Consider the following 18,021-nt stretch of genomic DNA (forward strand, 5'->3'; position numbering starts at 1 on the left):
TATTTATTGATAAGTATTTCCATGTTAAATTATGAAAATTATAAGCACAAGGAGGGTGAAAAAGTAGTGTGACCGACTTAGCAATGACTGAAACATAAAATAGAAAAGCGAATAAAAACAAATGCCTTTTGAGTTATGTGGAATAAAGTTTCTTCTAGCCAGTAAGGAAGAATAGGATCTGGTGCATTCATTGAATACCTGAAAAAAATCGTTTATCAAAATAGAAGGAAACACACTTATCGTTGTGGCAACTACGAACTTCTGTTTACCTCAGCCCGCCTCAGCAAGTGCTTTCTATCCGGTCCGCGCTCCGTAACCAAACTCAACGCTGCCTGCCAGCGAAAATTTCATTCTTCAGTATCGTTGAGTTTATTGCAGAAAGCAATGGCAGATACGGCATCAGCACCTGCAGCCCCGGCACAGGCTTCTCCTAAGAAGTCTGCAAAGCCTAAGAAACCAAAAACAACACCTTCTCATCCAAGAACATCAGAAATGGTGAACAACGCCATCAAGAATTTGAAGGAAAGGGGAGGAAGTTCACTGCAAGCTATTAAGAAATACATCTCTCAGAACTACAAAGTGGATGCCGAGAAGCTTGCTCCATTTATCAAGAAATACTTGAGAAGTGCAGTTGCTTCTGGGTCTTTGGTTCAGACCAAGGGAAAAGGTGCATCTGGATCGTTTAAGCTTAGTGCTTCATCGCTGAAGGAGAAGCCTGAAGGTGGATCTTCAACCAAGGCGAAACGATCAGCATCAAAGGAGAAGAAGCCTGCGAAAAAGCCAGCAGCTAAACGTCCCAAGAAGACTGGTGAAAAGAAAAAGGCTGCTGCTCCCAAACCTAAGAAATCACCATCTAAAGTGAAGAAGGCAAAAACTCCCAAGAAGCCAAAGGCCCCGAAGCCAAAGAAGGCTACAGCAAAACCGAAAAGTGCTAAGAAGGCTGCACCAAAGAAGAAGTAAATGTGTCAGTAAATCATCTGACATTTTAAAACGGCTCTTTTTAGAGCCATCAAATACTTTGAGAAGAGTAAAATTGTGCTTTTCCTATCATTATCACATGTTCATTCATAGCAATGTATAGTATACACGCAAGGGACTTTGAGTTTTCTTTTTAACCGAAGCACTTCTTGATGTAAGTGCTTTATAACAGAGGGGAATTGAGGGTGGGGAAAGAAAGCTTTCACGGGTGTCAAGAATGGTGTACTCGAAAAAAAATGGGGAACACATTACGTAATGTCAATTTGTGATCACTTACTTTTTCCTTGTTCCTATCTTCAAGTAGCGAAACAGTACAGAAAACGCACTTAATGCATTTGTTAGAAAAACTTTTGCAGGCTGACTGGGTTCGATTCTCGGTGGGAGCTCAAATGTTTCGCATTGCACGTTAATAAGTAGGTCCACGTTTGAAACAGCCTTGCTGCTGAAAGGGACACTAAACTAAAATCAACTCTTTTCAAGGCTGGGGTGAAAGAAATGTTCGAACTTATTACAACTCGTGAAAGTGAAGTAGACTGTTTCAATTTAACGTCGTACTATTATGATTTTTATGATAAAGGAGACGGGTGATTACGCCTAATGAATGATGGAAATACTGGTGTAATGAGAAAGTGTTAGGAAAAGGGAACACGCTAATAACCACGGATACCGTCTTATAATTCGTAATATTGCTATAAAGAAAAATAGTAACACCAGCAGAAATGTAGGTGTACAATTGAACTGATGTTAAGTACAAACAGACACTTAAAGAAAGTTTAGTTTAACGTTTGCATTCAACAGCAGCGACCTCTGAGAAAATATTACTTTTGCTACCTTGGAAGAAGTACATATTTCGCCTGCGAGTTCTATGAGATTAATAACGTTGAGAAGGGCAAACAGTGGTTGAATCGAAGTTAACTTATGCAACATATGGCAAAATCGAATCCTTGACCACATAAAACGAAGATAATCAATCGGTAAACATAGGGGAAAACTAAAGAATATACTTGAAAGATAGGATGATATACGAAACGAGAGGAAAACGAAGGTAGATGTATTAACTATGCAACATACGGCGTGAGAATTTAAAAAAAAAGATAACAAGTATGGACAAGATCCTTGTTAGGATAACAGCATCTCTAAGTAGTGTATTGGTCCTAAAAAGGACCGTTTTTGAACTCAGTGCCAGAACTTCAAACTTAAGCACGTTCCCCACGGATGCGGCGAGCAAGCTGAATGTCCTTAGCATGATTGTGACTCTCTTTGCGTGAATAGCACACAAGTTGGTGTCTTCGAAAAGCCCTACAAGGTAAGCTTCACTTGCCTCCTGTAAAGCCATGACAGCTGAGCTTTGGAAGCGAAGATCTGTCTTGAAATCTTGTGCAATTTCTCGGACGAGTCGTTGGAAGGGCAGCTTGCGGATGAGCAATTCAGTGCTCTTCTGGTAACGACGAATTTCTCGGAGAGCCACAGTACCAGGCCTGTAACGATGGGGCTTTTTCACTCCACCGGTAGCTGGAGCACTCTTTCTTGCAGCTTTGGTGGCAAGCTGCTTTCGAGGAGCTTTGCCTCCAGTAGATTTCCTAGCTGTCTGCTTGGTACGTGCCATTGCAACTGTCACGACTTGTTTCAAATAATTGCGCGCTGAATGAAGTCAAGTTATATAAAGAGCAAAACCGTTAAATCAAGCTATTTCTCATTGGATAAAGTCAGTCGAAAAGGACAGTTCTCATTGGCTTAGACACGTTTTGTGTTTTTCCTCCGTGCTTTCCCTGCATGATCGAAGGAACAAAACCACGAGTCTTGGGCTGCTTGGGCTTGTATTTCTCGTGTGTGGTGAGCGAAGCAGTAACATATCGAAATGACAGGACGTGGAAAAGGAGGCAAGGGTCTTGGCAAAGGAGGTGCCAAGCGCCACCGTAAAGTTCTTCGTGACAACATCCAGGGTATCACCAAACCCGCTATTAGGCGTCTTGCTCGCCGTGGTGGTGTGAAGCGTATCTCTGGTCTCATTTATGAAGAGACCCGAGGAGTATTGAAAGTATTCCTGGAGAACGTAATCAGAGATGCTGTTACATACACAGAACACGCCAAGAGGAAGACAGTGACAGCTATGGATGTTGTGTATGCCTTGAAGAGGCAAGGAAGAACCCTGTACGGTTTCGGAGGTTAAGTTGGGGTTCCTCCTATTTTGGATATAAAATTGGCATAAACGGCTCTTTTCAGAGCCAACAAATTTATATAAAGGGGAAAGATTTACTTTGTGCGATTTTCTGTTAGATTATAAGAATTCGTGTAACTACATTAAAGCCTTTTGATGCACACAAAATTACAGACGTAGAGAGATTAATTTGAGAAAATCATACGTTTTTTTTTACATTATGTACGTTCATGTATACGTATTCATATGTAGCAGTATTAATGCTGGAGAAGGGGTTCTGGTTGGAAATTGGCGATTTGTTGGAAGTAGCGAGCATGAGAGATGCGAAACGCAAGTCGGAATTTCTGTTCTGACAGTAGGATGTACGTATAGAGGCTTATACAACTTCTATACTGTGCTGTGAGGGGCGAATAATGCGTTAGAAACCTGAATCTTGTCCTTTATCTTGTTTACGTGGTCTTGGGTTCGATTTTTTTCTTTTGCGGTAGTGTCTATTGTGATTTACATGTAAATTAATGACACTTCGTAGCGGGTTAGTAAAATAAAGAGTAATACAAATATGAGATGTAGGTTAATGCATTGTATACTTCACATTATTTACTAAAGAAAGGCAGTAGTTACAAGAAACCTAGGCTCGCTCGTTGGGCACAGTAGCAAATGAGTTCTGAGATCAGAGAATAAGAGTAGTTGCGTATTACAAACCATATACATATAACACATATCACACAAATATGAATATCGACCTTGCAAAGAATAAATCGTACTTAAGTGTGCATTTAATGTCATTACTATGTTGCAAAAGAAATTTAGGAAAGTTTTTTGATCCGCTCTGTTCATGATGTCATTGGGGCATAGTAATGAACAATAATAAATGTCGAGAACATATTGAACAGAGTAATTTCAGCCAAGCCAACGCAAGAGAGAAACATGAGTGCTTTAAGAATGTTGGAAATTCCTTTGTCTAGCATGAAGTACATGAGAATATGTGGTATGAGGTTTTCTTCCATTGCTGAGAATCTGGGCTCGACTGTCCTGTCCTCTGGTAATATGAGCCCGATGTACGCAAATATCAAAAAAAATGTAGCTAGCGACACAATACAAAAGGTAATGATCTTATAATTAATAATGTAGTGGGAACTAAGCACATCGCTGTTTGGAGTATTCTAAAGATAGTGTGACTTCCTATGGGCTTCAATTACGATCGACGACTACACATACTAATTAATCGAATAGCAGCGAGAATTTCGAATGACACTAAGCAACTATCTCAGACACTTTTGATGAGTCTGTATATCGAAAACAATTCATTTCAATCGTAAATCTCCTCTATAAAGGGGTTTGTGGCCCTCATAAGGGCCGATTTGTATGAGATATAGGTCTTACATTTATGCCTTCTTCTCAGTTTTCTTGGGCAGAAGTACAGCTTGAATGTTGGGCAAAACACCACCCTGAGCGATTGTAACTCCAGACAACAACTTGTTTAATTCCTCGTCGTTACGGATAGCTAACTGCAGATGACGTGGAATAATCCTAGTCTTCTTGTTGTCACGAGCAGCGTTGCCTGCCAACTCAAGAACTTCAGCTGCCAGGTATTCCATGACTGCAGCCAAATACACGGGAGCGCCAGCACCAACTCGTTCGGCATAGTTACCCTTTCGCAAAAGACGATGGATTCTGCCTACTGGGAATTGAAGGCCAGCCCTGCTGGAGCGGGACTTGCTCTTTCCCTTGACTTTTCCACCTTTGCCGCGACCAGACATTGTTCAATATTCTTTCGTAATAAGATGAGAGGAAAAATTGCGGCCTCCCATGAATCAAGTCAGTTTTGTTACTACTTCAAGCGTGCACCCGAGTGCATCAAATGAAAAGCAAGGCAGTTGGCGCGAATTGAAACACGTACTGTAATTTAAATGAAGTCGATAAATCGGCGGACACATCGAGACAAGAGCTGAGTTCTGACGGAGACGGAGGTGTATTCTTTCGCTCTCCAATGTCGAATCAGGCTGATCCTAATCAAGAATATCGCGCACGCCAAGCTGCGATTATACAAGATTTGCGAAAAGAACAACAAGATGTATTACAGAGAAACAAATCGCTTCTCTTTACTATATACAAACTTACCTCTGGGAATGCAAAGTGTAGTGAATGTCCGGACTGCAGTAAACCCAGGCAAATACCTGGTCCCTGTGAAGCTCATATAGATGTCCTCCCGGTTGAACTTCGCAAAGACTATCATCGGACCCAGGCTGACATCTTCGGATTATCTCTTCAATTGAAACAACTAACGAATCAAGAATTTGACTATAATCTCTTTAATACCTTTCTACAGACTCTCAATAATGAAGATTCTGGCCTCCAAGCATCTGCCACAAATTCCCCGCCGGGGGACCGACTCTTTAAGAAGCCAAAACGAACAGTGAAACCACGACCAGTGCTACCCACAACACTTCCAACTACCAATAGTTACTCTCCATTAACAACACCTGAGCCCCCCCCCCAAGATTCAGGTGCTGAAAACATGGATATTTCTACTCAGGATACTACAAGTGAGAAAACAAAGACCAACCATAACTCCAACCCACAGCGTACTATCAAGTCTCTTACCATCTACGACTATCCTCACGACAAAGGATATAGACTCACCCATGGTGCAAGTTCCGTCTGTAAGGAAATCCCCTACTGTGCAGTGTATTCAGATAGAGTGAAATTCCAATGCAACAATCAAGAAGATTATCAGGCACTAATCAAGTTTTGTAAGGAATTTAAGCTACAATATGCGTTAGATCTAGTGAGGAAAGAAAAAGTTCTCAAAGTAGTAATCCGTCAACTGCCCATTGACGCCTCAGTGGATAATATCAAGCAAGACCTGGAGAACCGTGGTTACCCCACTCTTTCAGTACATCAACTCAAAGGTCGAGGTGGAACCCCCTTTCCCCTCTACCTAGTAACTCTAGTCAAGACACCAACTTCGAATAGTATTTTTGAACTTCAATATTTGGAGTTTTATAAAATAAAAATCGAACCGTTCCGAGCTAGACCTTATATTCAGTGCTACAGATGCCAAAGGCTTGGGCATACCCAATCTTCTTGTTATGCAACTCCACGCTGTGTCAAGTGTGCTGGTGAACATATGACTTATCAATGTACAAGAAAAACTCAAGATGAAGCAGTAAAGTGTCCGAACTGTGGTGGTGGTCACCCCGCCAATTACCCAAGATGTCCAACAATTCATCGTGTTCTATCAAGAAGATCATCTCAAAATAAAGTACCGAAACCTCAGGACTTCCCCCCTCTTCAGAAGGGAACCCCACCTGAATCTACACCCAAGAAGCATCCACAATCTTCCTATGCAGAGAAAGCAAGCTCTTCATCCAAGAATTCACAAACTACATCACCCCCGCCTACTGAAGAATCAGCTGTTAGTTGGCACGACCTATTACAATTATTTCAAGATCTCCAGTTACCAAAACTTCTACAAGCAGTGCAAAAAAGATTTAGTGATATTAAATCAGCTCCAGATGTTTTCACAAAGCTAATTATCTTTTGTGAAATTCTTGAGGAACTTCAAGACTGATGGAATAGCAATTAACATACAGGACCAAAACCCTTTTCAGAGCCACTGTACTGGCTAACTTCCATTGGCCCTTCACCAACAGCCAATCACAGGCAGCCCTCTCCTTAAATCAACCAATCTCTTCCTTCCCCAGCTTTTCCTTCACTTTAACAAAACTCTGGATCTTCAATCAAGACTTCAATGAGCCGGCGTCGGTCTCCGGCCATTATCAGTTCTACGTTGTGCATCTACTCACTTCAAAATCTACTTCAAATGCGAGGCAGGGGACTTCCACTAGTCCCGGAACTCAACCACTCAATCAACCCGTCAATTATAACTTGGCAACTTGGCAAACTTGGCGGACACATCTAATTTTGCTGAACGAGTGAGTCATCATGCCACCAAAAACTAGCGGAAAGGCTGCAAAGAAGGCTGGTAAAGCCCAAAAGAATATCTCCAAGGGAGATAAGAAGAAGAAGAGGAGGAGGAAGGAGAGCTATGCCATTTACATCTACAAAGTTTTGAAGCAAGTGCATCCTGACACTGGCATATCTAGCAAAGCTATGAGTATCATGAACAGCTTTGTTAATGACATCTTCGAGCGTATTGCTGCTGAAGCTTCTCGTTTGGCCCATTACAATAAGCGGTCAACTATCACCAGCCGGGAAATCCAAACAGCTGTGCGCCTTCTTTTGCCTGGTGAACTTGCCAAGCACGCTGTAAGTGAGGGTACGAAGGCTGTTACCAAGTACACAAGCTCTAAGTAAAAATCTTCTTCAAGATTTTTCATTTCAAACGGTCCTTGTCAGGACCAACACATTATTCGAAAGAGTTAAATCACGAAATTTGCTTCATTCTGTTATGTAGAAACACGTTGAAATCCAATTTCTATATGCTGTTAGTAAAAAAGTAAAGCACATAGCGGAGATGTGTCGTGCTTGTATACGAAAGGCATTTACTCGCCGGAGATCTACACTTAGTCATAATAATTTACTTTTAAAAAGTGGTAATACATTCCGTGTTAAGTATAGTAGTAGGTGCACACGGATCGGAAATCAGGTTATTTTAATGTGCCGTGCAAATAAACAGGCTGTTAGTGTAAGAAATAGTGGGTATAACGCTTAGAATATCGATTAATCGCTATGAAATAATGTTGATAAATTATCTCTTGAAAGTACTATAAAATTAATGTTTCTAGTATTTTCGTACTTGAAGGATAATGAAATTTGAAAAAGAGATGCCAACAGCACCTGGTGTTCCCAGGCGGTCACCCATCCAAGTACTGACCAGGCCCGATGCTGCTTGACTTCGGTGATCGGACGAGAACCGGTATATTCAGCATGGTATGGCCGTTGGCGAATGCATATGGCTTCGAGTGAGTTATTGTAGCTACGTAGGTTTGTCGGTGAATACTCAAAAAGACCAGCGCGTGGAAAGCGTTGCTAATTGTTTTAAGTAATGCATGATTACGAAATTATCGTGGTGAACGATGTGAGAATATTCGTCTTTGTGAAAAACAAAATTAGAAAAAGTATACCAACAGCACCTGGTGTTCCCAGGCGGTCACCCATCCAAGTACTGACCAGGCCCGATGCTGCTTGACTTCGGTGATCGGACGAGAACCGGTATATTCAGCATGGTATGGCCGTTGGCAACTACCTTTTCTTCAATGTCCTGTTAAGGAAGTATGTTTTAAGTAAGAATTGACATTATTAACTATAAAGGCAAGCATATTAACGTCGTTAACATTACTTGGAATATACTAATATTCGAATAAATATTTGAATGTTCGAATGATGAGTGATTCGGATGTTCATAGTGCCACTGTGTCCTATCGAGTTTACTATCACGAACCACGTATGAAATTGTATATAAATAAATAAAAATAAATCCTTTATTAAGTATTGATTACAGGAAAAAGGCAAACTTACATTCTTTAATGTACACAATGAAATGTATGAAAGATATTTTTAAGATATGTTTCACTTACCCTTTATAACGCAAGGTAGTTTTCAGTGTAGCATTCTCTTCAGCTGCGAGATAACGTAAGGCAGATGATCATTCAGTCGTGAAGCACTAAAATGTAATATACATTTTAACTATTATCGATAAGAATTATTTACTGCAGGGATGCAAATAAAGTGAGGCAAATTAGTAAATAAAAACCGATACTGTAACTGATAATATAATTAGTTGTATCTGTATTAGTTGTATATACAGTAATCGCACGATTATCCGCGGAGTTGGATGTTGGCATAATCGCGCATAATCAGCAGTATGAGCAGAAAAGGGAAATGAAATGAAATATTTAGATTTACGTCGCATACTTATACCGGTTACGCTAAAGGAGACGGTGATGATGAGTACTGAATGAAGAAAGTGGGAGGAAACGGGAGAAACCCGAGAAAACCCATGAGCACGGTCTTTATGCACGACAAAGTTCACACGGCACGAGCTGGGATTGAATCAGGGACCCCAAGCACCGGAGGCCAAAAAACGGACAAAAAGTCTTTCGTGCAACTTTCGTTTTCGGTAAAAAGTTTACACATAATTTAGAAAGAGTAGTTTTCTGGTCTTTTTATTTCACAAGTTGGTTCATGTCTATATTTTTTACATGCATAAAAAATTTTTCAACTCCCTTGCTTATTTCCTGTTAAAGACCTCTACCTCTGATTGTATTTTTTGCACATATTCTTATTGTTTTCAGACAACATTTCTAAAAGCGTAATTTATCGTCAGCAAGAAAAGAAAAGGAAAGCCTCGGATAGTGGAATGTGTACTGTATATATATATATATATATATATATATATATATATATATATATACGTATTAGTATATAGTTTTATTTTATACGTCTCCTATTATTACACAATGTGCAGATATTGTCAAAGCGCAAGTAAATATGTATAACTCCCCGTTCTGCACTTAATAACTTGAAAGAAGTTCGGGGAAGGTAGTGTAACAGAAAGTGCAAACAGAAATGAGGGTTTAAAGGCATTTAATATTATTCCGTAGTAGTATGATTTTTTGTAAAAAAAAAAATATATATATATATATATATATATCTAAACATACATATTCAATGATATAGTAAGAGGTTAGCAGCACTGATAGAACTGCAGAAAGTACAAAACCGTTAATAAGAAAGAGAGAGAGATGGTGGCCGCTTTTGTGCTTTTCATTGGCTAATTCCGAATTGCGCGCGAATACGTACGAGATTTCTTTCTTTTTCCTCTTCGCAGCCCAGATGTTGCCAATTAGAAGTTTTTAGTACTACATTTGTATGAAAATGTTGCCTTTAAGAAATGTGGTTTGCATACAGAGAAAAGAGCAAAATGAATATTTACCTTAGTGGGCATGAAAAAAGACGAAACATTTTGCAAGATGGACACACGAACTTCCTTAATGCAGGCGTTCAGTACATTATTGTAAAGAAAAAAACACTAAAAAGAATTACTTCAATATCCCTAGCAACATTCAACAATTCATAGAGAAAAATCTTTATTTTGAGAACAATGGAAAACTATGTAATTGTAGATAACTACTAAATTTAATGATTAAGGAAAACGTTTAGGCCCGGCCCTTCAGAAAGAAAGTGCACAGAATATTCTCTCATGGAAGCAATTGCAAAATCAACATTTTGTTTGCAGTTATAATTAGAGGATCTATATACAGGGTGTTCGAAAAAGAATGTATCCTCTTGAAAGAAAATATTCTCTGGGCCCCTAATCCTTTATATACCGAAAGGAAGTTTGTATAGCATTTTTTCTTACCTTCGTTAGAAGAATTGAAAGTGACTACTATCGTGACACGGGAGATATTTAATCGATAGTCGAATTACTCACATACTCGAATGAACACGTCTCTTGTAAGGAGAGGAAAGGCTTCTGTGATCCGCTATCGCAGCTGTGTCATATCTGCAGAGAATGTTAGGACACAAACGTGATCTTTGAGAGCCTCGTGAAAAGAAGTCGCATAGTATCATGTGTGGAGACATCGGGGCCATCTGAAGAACGCTTCATCATTAGGACCAAGGGCGAGTTACGAAACACTCTGGGATATATTTATTAACATAACTTCTCGTCATTCTGCAAGTGTGGTGGAGCTCCATCCTATTGGAAAAGGAAACCTCGGGAGCCCTCTTCATGTGTAGGTATCGTTCACATCTGAAGCATGTGAAGATAGATTACTGTACTATCGTGTACCTAAAATCATTTTCTACGAATACGAACATGTCTACACTGAAGGCAGTGCAGCTCTTTTTCTCTTTTTTTTGGTCATGTATTGTAACGCGGGGCAATGCACACAATAACATGTAATGTTGTGTATCATCATAAAGGGCCAGGGCGATGATTGGATCTTGATGGACGTGGAGAACTGATAGGTGATGTGAGTGGTATTGTGATCTATGGTTGTATGTTTACTGATGAATGCATAAGGAGAGGTGAAGGGGTTGCCTTTTTTTTTATGTCGATCGGGAGGGAAGCGATTGGGAAACTTTTGACTTTGTTTTTCAACCGAATATATTGATTGAATAGGTCGCCGACAATTTTACGGGGCGTCACGTCGTTGCCTTTTTCATGTCGATCGCGAGCGAAGCGAGCGTTTTTTTTTTTTTTTTTTTTTTTTTTTTTTTTTTTTTTTACCGACAATATGTATTGAATCGGTTGCCAACACCTTTAGGGGCGCGTCACGTCCTTCTTTCTGTGCTGATCGCGAGCGAAGCGAGCGCGAAATTTTTGACTTTTTTTTTTTTTTTTTTTTTTTTTTTTACCCACAATATTTATTCAATCGGTCGCCAACACTTTTAGGGGTGCGTCACGTCCTCTTTTCTCTGCTGATCGCGAGCGAAGCGAGCGCGAAATTTTGACCTTTTTTTCTCTTTTTAATTCTTTTTTTTCTTTAAGAAAAAATATTGATTTCATAGGTCGCGAACATTTTTACGGGATGCAACATCGTTTATTTGTTTTTCCAACCGTCTTTCTGTCTTGAGCCCCCGCCAAGTTAACTTTATGGTGGACAAAAACTATGTGCGGTGGGTTACCGCGGGGTTCTCCCGTTTCCTCCCACTTTCTTCATTCCACCACCATTTCAATCATTTCTCATAATCAGCGCCTCTTTTAGCCTAAGCGGCATAACGTGGGACGTAAAACAAAGATTTCCTTTAGTTGCTTTCTGTCTTGATTACGAGCGCGAAATTTTTTACTTTTTTTTTCTTTCTTTTGATATTATTCATTTAATAGGACGGCAACACCTTTACGGGCCGCCGCGTCGTCGTTTACACTTCTTCAGCCCATATTCTTTCTGCTTGTTCGTTTTCCGGCATCTTGTTATCACCGCCCGCGGCAATGCCTATGTCTTTCATCGCTTTTTGAAGCAAATCTTTAATAAATATGCACTCTCACATTTGTACTAATATGCATACCACAGTGGATAGACTGTAACTAGGAAAGCAGAAGCCTGCATATCATATTATTTAACAGTTGAAAGTGAACTGTCATTTTAAGTTTGATTTTGATCAGATGAGTGCAGTTCAACTCGTCGACAATTGTGAAGATTCTCGAGGTTAGGGACCATCCATTTTGTGCTTTGTAATGAAAATGGCTGCAGCCAAACTTCTCTGATCTGAATGAAACTTGGCATGATGATACATCTTGACCTGCTCTACAAGTTTATTTAGTATTTTCCGTTGCGCAGGCTTTTGCTTCTCCAGGTTCTCCCATGGAACTGAGAAACGTATTCAGTCGAACTTCTGCGGTAAGTCAGTATATCATCCTGAGAAGTTTGATCGAGATAGCAGAGGTTCGACTATTCGTTTTTCAATTCCATGTGATATTACAACACGGTGAACTAAATTTATATAGAAACACTTTGATTTTGTTTTGTTTTTTGCTAGCATTAAACTGAGAAAATGTTATTCAATAGACAGAGAACACCACTCAAAGAAAAGTACATCATAAGAATATATATATGGTTGCTGTGGTTCTCGGTTTAATTTGCTAGTTAAGAAACTTGCTCTAAATAAGTACATCTTACAGGTGAAAAACTAAGCCAGGCGATAGAATTAAATATAAAGTTATACACTTTTATTTTACGTTTACTAGTGTTGGGTTACTACTGTAAAATAAGTCAGTATATATGAAAGATAACTGTATTAGGTACTATTTTCCACCGGCGGTGTATTCTTGCATAGTGTACTTAATGTTTACAAGCGGGGCGCTACTAGTATGGATGCATGACAAGTGCTATTGAAACTCGAAAACTAACTGGTTTCCACTACCCTTGCTTATACGTATACCCGCGTCGCCTTCGCTCCTGTTCACTTTGGACGCACATTCTTGCTATCGCTCAGGCCCCCAGCTTTCTCCTGTTTTGGCTCCCTTAAATAGTATTCGTGCTTTTTATTGGCCACCTGGCAAAGCACTTGTAATGATTTTACACCAGTAACTCTAAAATACATGTGTATTACTTTATTTAATTCTGTCGTCTGCAGAATTTTTTTTTTTTTCGTACAAATATGCCTTTTCATGCAGAACACTGAATTTTGCCTGTAAATTTTTGAGAATATGCTGTGACGAAACTTGAGCACCGTTCTTCTTTTCTTTCTTATCACGAGTCTTCTTTAGCCTAATGAGCACAATCATCACACGATAACGACTATTCTTTTCATTTAACTTGTAAACAAGTTGAACTAATAATAATAATTGATGTACAAAGGAGAAGTGTCCTACATATTTGAGGTAAAAAATAAAATAAATATACTTCTACTTCATCCGTGTTTACAAAGTTAAATGTTATCGATTTACAAAAAATGGTCACCTATCCACACACTGACCAGGCTCGACACTGCTTGACCATACATATTAAAACATCGGTCCCACTGAATACACAAGTAGTAAGCACATTCACATAAAAATAATTAGGATTACAGTATATAAAATGCGTTAATTAAAATAGCAAATGCCTTACCTTATCACAGGCGATCCAAAGCCACTGCACATCATCTGCTACGCACACTATATTCCTCCAATATTTCACTCACTTCCTATATCACGCAACAGAAAATATTAATAAAATTCACTTAGCAACATTTTCATTTTTAATCAACAATACGTATAACAATTAAGAATAAAATTAATTGTGAGCACATTGTTATAATTAGAATACTGTTTTTATTCGTTTACAAATATGGGATTAATATAGAGCTGGCAGCAACAATATATACAACTCATCCTGTATGTATCGTAAATCCTAACTTGAGAAGACATCTCTGACGCAAACAATGAGACAAGAAATCAAATACTATATCCGACACATTTGGGGTTTATTGAACTTCAATGTTGGAAGATACCACCTTGTCGGTAGTACAAATGTAATATCCTTACAACACGCGGAACTTTTGCCAGGCATATCTAGGAATTTGGGAAGATTAATTGATATCCTTAATGTGCAATGTATGATTATGACGCATTGTTATGTACACGCAGACGGAACCAGGACAATCTATAGATGACATTTGCACTGTGTTTGGACAATTTGTTCGCAGAAAATAACCGTTTTTGTCTATGAATACTTGAGAACATGGAAGGTATGAGATATACATTTTATGCGCAAATATTATAATACAAATCATTGTTAGTTTGGTGGATGCGTGAAAGAAAGAAAAGGAGTAGATTTTTGCAGACGTCCGGATATAAAGCGAGAACTGAGAATACGCATCTATAACATCTATTTTCTTTGTGTTAATGATATCGATGAACTAAACGGGGAAACTAAAATACAACTGTTTGCAGTATAATTCGAAGTATAGTCAAGTGCAGAGGCGTACTCACGGGGTGTCCACCGGGTGCGGACTCCTCGCAAAAGTTCCTAAGTGAACATACATTTGCAGACTTTCTCATTAAATGTAGTTATTAACAGGGAAAATATTGATGTATCATCAATATAAATCTGATCTTACACTTCATCTGTACTCTGTCTGTATCATGTTTTTGTGAAAAAGTAAGTGGAATATTTATCGTGTTTTCGAATGCAGAATAATAGTATATAGACATAGTGGCTTGTAGTATTGGAACCTTGCCCCCCGAAGCTTGGATCCCTTAGAAGAAAAAAAAATGCATGCGCGCCTGGTGAAATGGTTAACGAATTCAGTTCACTCGATGAATCGACAGATAGTAATACACATTTCGACAGATCGACAGCATTCGACAGATACAGACATATGAAAGTAGCACAAGAATTAGGCGAAAGTCCGTGCGTTTCCTCAATTCACGTAGGAAACAACAGAAAATATCAACTACCATAAAATAATCCGTATATATATTTAATTTATTTGGAATAAAATAAATATAGAAACAACCTGTTCATACATAACTACGGTAAGTGCGTTAATTGCTAACGTAAGAACAAATATGAAACAAGGCACAAAATAAAAAAGAAAAATAAAGTTAAAGGGAATAAATATTTAGGCTTGATTGTCATTCGTATTAAGAAGCTGGGTAATAAAATGTTAAAATCTACAGAAAATTATGAAATTAAATCAGGATTTGAAATAAAAGTCTATACATTGGAAGTAGGCCAGGGAGTTTGCAAGGCAGATGTGTGCGACACGCGTTACTTTATAGATTCCCTTCATTGAACTATAGTAAGCAGTACGAAGATGGTACTTTGCGTATAATCACAGGAAGGATTGAAGTTAATTACCATGGTAATATAATTATTTATTGATAAGTATTTCCATGTTAAATTATGAAAATTATAAGCACAAGGAGGGTGAAAAAGTAGTGTGACCGACTTAGCAATGACTGAAACATAAAATAGAAAAGCGAATAAAAACAAATGCCTTTTGAGTTATGTGGAATAAAGTTTCTTCTAGCCAGTAAGGAAGAATAGGATCTGGTGCATTCATTGAATACCTGAAAAAAATCGTTTATCAAAATAGAAGGAAACACACTTATCGTTGTGGCAACTACGAACTTCTGTTTACCTCAGCCCGCCTCAGCAAGTGCTTTCTATCCGGTCCGCGCTCCGTAACCAAACTCAACGCTGCCTGCTAGCGAAAATAATGAGAAGACGAAGTGCGCGACACGCGTGTGTTTGTGCTCCGACAAATTACGTGGTTTTGTGAGGAAATAAAAACTTTTTCCCCTCAGAAACTATCCAAATAGAGAAATAAACATTAATTGTAGTGTTTGTGAACATTATAAGTGCAGTGAACAATAGGAAGTGTCTGTGCTAGTGCTGTGTGCATGTTGCATGTGCTAGTTAGCAGTAGCTAGGAGTAGTTAGCAACAAAGCACAGCTAGCACCAAAGGCGCCATATTGAAGCTGACGATCAGTTTTGTTCAGGAACTTGCGTGGCCCCGAGAAGACACAACTCGAGAGCGCTCTTCTGATTGGTCGGGGAGACGCAAGCAAGGGAGCCAATCAGGGAGCCGCTTTTCCCGAGCATTTCATATAAATATCAGACTCATCATAGCCCTCGTCACAGTGCTCTGGAAGCACTCGATGCGTTCAGAGTGCCTAAAAATGAAAATTAGTTCCCCACCATAATAAAAGTGAAGGAAAAGGCAAAAAGAAAAATAGGCCAGCCGGGAGCAAGCCTAAAAAGCTCCTGGCAACAGCGTATACGGGAAACTACCAGCCAGTTAACAAAAATAATAAAACCTTACCAGCTAAACAGTGAACTGACAGAACAGAAAAACAGCCATAGTGTTAGTAAAATCACAATATCATAAACTCCGGCCCTTACAAGAGCCACATACGTGAACTCTCATACCAATATAATATATTGATCCCAGCTCTTACTAGAGTTACAGTGTGAGCATTTTACATTGCAATTAGTGCTCTGGCCCTTTCAAGAGCCACAGAGTGAACTCCCCACACCAATACAAGCCATTATCTCTGGCTTTTACTAGAGACACCCTGTGAACATCGTACATAGTACTAGTGTTCGGCCCTTACAAGGACCACAAGTGCACCCCGCTCAATCCTAGTGAGACATTGAGAAACTAGTGTCTACGACTGGCCCTTTCGAGAGCCACAAAAAGAAATCGAAATGCCTTTACAGGCTAAACGTACGCGGAAACCCATCCAGGACAGTAAGAACATTTTGAAAAAGTATAAAGCCTTGAAGTACACGCCCATTGGGCCTGTGCCAAAGAAACGAGTAGTGCCACCCTCCCCCCGAATTATCCCAGAGCCAATGGAGCCTCTACCCACCCACAAACCCACGAAGGACAACCAGCCAGCACCGAAGACAACGAGTCAGGAGGTCTTCCCCCCCCTCCCAACCCCACCCCAAGTGGAACAAGCAAACAAGACTAGTGAAGCTGAAACTGACAGCGCGAAAGCAGGTCCGTCAAGAACGTCAAATGACGACACATCAGGATATATCACCCCCAAGAAGACGTTCAGACCAAAAACGTCATTGTGTGCAACCATCGCTTCTGTAGTGCAATTCAGGAACCAGTACTCGGTGCTTCGACAGCAAAAACTTGACAGAGAAGCAGCAGCCGAAGAGGAAGAGGACGACGAAACAACAATCTCAGAAAAGATCGAGAAGATGGACATCATCCAAGAAACGGGAGAAAGCCCCAAAGAAATCCCCCTCCCGAATCTCGCAACGAAGAAGATACCACCCATATACATATACGGCATCAAGAACAGAAGTACATACGTCCAGACCTTGGCTGCCACATGTACAGAACCCCCAGAGGCTTTTCACAACAAAGATTTTATAAAAATACACTGCGCCAATATGCAGGACTTCCAGAAAATCGACGCCTACTGCCTCCAGACGAATGCGTCCTACTCCACGGAGCTACCAAAATCAAACAGACCTCTCAAAGTAGTAATCAGGAAGCTACCTCTTGACACATCACCTGACGACATACATAAAGCCTTAGAAGCACTGGGATACACCCCCGCTGCGGTCTCTCAACTCAGAGGCCGACCAGACGAGAAGGGAGTCAGACCACTCTTTCCGCTGTTCTTGGTCTCTCTCCCAAAAACAACCACCAACTCTGACATATATAAGGTTCGCTTCCTACTCCACTTCAGAGTAGAGATAGAACCGTACAAAGGCACAGACATGCTGCAGTGTTTCAGGTGCCAAAGGACAGGACATTCCCAGCTGACCTGCAATGCCACTCCACGCTGTGTCAAGTGTGCTGGACCCCACCACAACAGAGAGTGCCCCAAAACATCAAGGGACACACCAGCCAAGTGTGCTAACTGCCAGGGAGCCCACCCTGCAAATTACCAGGGCTGCGATTACCTGAAGAAAGCCAAAATGAAGAGGGGGAACCAACGATTCACCGCCCCCAATCC

General features: G+C 39.9%; 2 non-coding genes across 2 annotated transcripts; both read right to left on the bottom strand.

The window, feature by feature from the left end:
• Positions 1-7,927: 7,927 nt before the first annotated feature.
• On the bottom strand, positions 7,928-8,046 carry LOC145677731 (5S ribosomal RNA). Its single transcript, XR_014129969.1, has one exon. It is a non-coding gene; the product is annotated as a 5S ribosomal RNA (ribosomal RNA).
• Positions 8,047-8,223: 177 nt separating this feature from the next.
• Positions 8,224-8,342, bottom strand: LOC145677732 (5S ribosomal RNA). The gene has a single exon (XR_014129970.1). It is a non-coding gene; the product is annotated as a 5S ribosomal RNA (ribosomal RNA).
• Positions 8,343-18,021: the final 9,679 nt, after the last annotated feature.

This window comes from Thermobia domestica, unplaced genomic scaffold, assembly GCF_964235325.1.
Source record: "Thermobia domestica unplaced genomic scaffold, izTheDome1.hap1.1 HAP1_SCAFFOLD_1285, whole genome shotgun sequence".
Lineage (NCBI taxonomy): Eukaryota > Metazoa > Arthropoda > Insecta > Zygentoma > Lepismatidae > Thermobia > Thermobia domestica.